Source organism: Pteropus vampyrus, unplaced genomic scaffold (genome assembly GCF_000151845.1).
Source record: "Pteropus vampyrus isolate Shadow unplaced genomic scaffold, Pvam_2.0 Scaffold348, whole genome shotgun sequence".
NCBI lineage: Eukaryota > Metazoa > Chordata > Mammalia > Chiroptera > Pteropodidae > Pteropus > Pteropus vampyrus.
Window position 1 is genome coordinate 614,154 of NW_011889129.1, and position 2,608 is coordinate 616,761.

The window sequence follows — 2,608 nt, forward strand, 5'->3', positions numbered from 1 at the left end:
CCATGTGTTTGCAGAAATGCTCTGCTCGTGGATGAAACAGGAAGGGACTGCCTGTACCTCCTTTGTGCCACAATCTAGAGCTTTTCTGTTTTATTGTAAAGCTTTAAGAGAATTTTAGCTGATTTTTGCTTAACTAACTTTGTACCCTTAAGACATCATCAATTTGAGGGAACGGGATAATAATAATTGTTATGGACTGAATGTTTGTGTCTCTACAAAATTCATATAAAGCCTAACCCACAATGTGATAGTATTGGGAGATGGGGCTTTGGGCAGTTTCTTACGTTTAGATGAGGTCCTGAGGGTGGAGCCCCCACGATGGGAGTAGTGCCCTTATAAGAGAAGACCAGAGAGCTAGCTCATGGGTGGGCCTGCCCGCTCTCTCTTCTCTCCTCTTTCCTCTCTCTCTTTCCTGCTCTCTCCTTCCTCCTCCCCATAGTGTGAAGATGCAGTAAAAAGACAGCCACCTGCTAGCTAGGAAGAGAGCCCCCACCAGAATCTGACCATGCTGGCACCCTGATCTCAGACTTCTCAGCCTCCAGAACGGTGAAAAATAAATTTTTGTTGTTTAAGGCACCCAGTCTATAGTATTCTGTTATAGGAGCCCAAGCTAAGATGGTAACAAAATCGTAATAATCAGAGGAGCAAACACTACGTTTCAGGCAGTGTTCTAAGCATTTTATATTAACTCAACTCACCTTTTTTTTCATTTTAATTTTTTAAAATGTTATATTAGTTTCAGGCATACGGTACAATGGTTAGACATTTATATAGTTTATGAAGTGATCCCCTCGATTACTCTAGCACCCATCCGGCATTATACTCCCTACGCTCTACCCTACATCCCCGTGACTGCTTTGTAACCACTAATTTGTACTTCTTCAACCCTTCACCTTTCTCACCCAGTCTCCCAACTTCCCCAACTCCCCAACTCATCTTGATAATACCCTTCTCATCCCCATCTTACAGATGGTACAGAGAGGAGTCAAATGACCTTCCCAAGGTCACACAACTAGTCACCGGTAGATCTGAGATTTTAAAGCAGGCAGTGTAACTCCTGATTCTAAGTTCTTAGATAGGACCCCCTGTATGGAAGTGGAAAACGTGGACCCTGTACTCGGTGCTACCTCCAAACAAAGCAACCTTCTGACGTAGCCGAGACCAGCTTTAACTGAGCAGAATTACAGTCATCTAGAGAGATAAAGCCTAATGTCACACAGCAACACAGCCTCAGGCACACCACCATTGGTAAAGCTTATGCCTCAGCGGATGTAGTTACATGGCTCCCACCCTGATTTTTGATATAAAAATGAAACTTCTCTAATTTTGTAGGGGAGGAGAGCATCACAACTGAGAAGCTAATAAGAGTTATGGACTCTTTCGCTAGAAAAAGGCCAAAATATACATATCCACAATTTTTTAAATATTACTTCAGGGGCTTCACAAATCTTAAAGTACACCCATGGACTGCGGAAAGCCCCTGTTCTGATGGATAAAACGTAATAAAGGAAAGACTGTAACATGAGAATTATAGACACTAGGTGCTGGGTATATCACTGTACAATTCCTCCAACTTTTCTGCATGTTTGAAATTTTTCCAAATAAAATGTTGGGGGAAAAATACCGTTTTTAAAAAGGGTAAATGGTGCTAAGTGCTAAAAATATAACTCTTGTGTTATAAACACATGTCCACTCTCACCATTCTTCAATTCCTAAAAAAAATGACTTCCTTCTCTGGAGAGAGGGAGAACAGGGATGTCTTACAGAGAGACAGCCCCATCTTGTGAGCTTTTAGAACATTACAACTGAACACCATTTTCCATTACACTTCGCATTTTAAAATTTGAAGAAGGATGATTTTACTTATTCAAGTGAGTTAATTCCCCATTCTGGAATTGTGAGGACACCTATGAATAACTGAGCTATAACTTTACTTTCTTGGGTAGCCTCATTTTACCCCAAAATACTTCAAGGGGTCTATAACAGACAATCTCTACCACCTTTCTTGTGTATAATTATTTCCTTTGCCTTTTTCTGATCCCATTCCAAACAGGTTCTCTGATGGCCCTGCTTTACAATAACTTCTAGCATCTCTAATATTCTACTTACTACCCAAGCAAGGCACACATCGGTCCCTAGAGTCACTCGGACACAAGCTTCACATACAGGTGAGTGGCCACATCTGCACCACACGACCGGTGACTTGGCCAGTCGGGGCTCAGGAATTACTTGTTAAATGAATGCCTCCTCTCTCATCAGAAGGGTCAGCCAATTGTTGATATGCTCTACTGATGACTGACCCAGGTTGTACACGGCTGCCCATTGGACTTCCAATTGGCTTTCAATTCCAACTTCCAATCTAAGTTCTTATTTATGAAATGGAGAGATAATTTTGCAGCCTCATTTTGAGGGCAATGCCCAGAGACTAGAAAAGTCCTATTAAGATATTAGGTCCCTGAATAATCATATATAATATTCATACTTAGGATTAAGAAAAAGCAGAAAGGTACCTGAGCGTTTAGGAGAGACCTTTAATAAATCAAAGCTCCAAACTATAAATCCTGTCACTTCCCAGCTGGCTCTGAGCCACTTCCCAGCCCACAAAAAT

At 41.4% G+C, this 2,608-nt stretch overlaps 1 protein-coding gene across 1 annotated transcript in view; it reads right to left on the reverse strand.

The window, feature by feature from the left end:
- The window catches only part of GOT1 (glutamic-oxaloacetic transaminase 1), a 24,505-nt gene that overhangs the window by 2,474 nt on the left and 19,423 nt on the right, over positions 1-2,608 (reverse strand). The window lies entirely within an intron of this gene.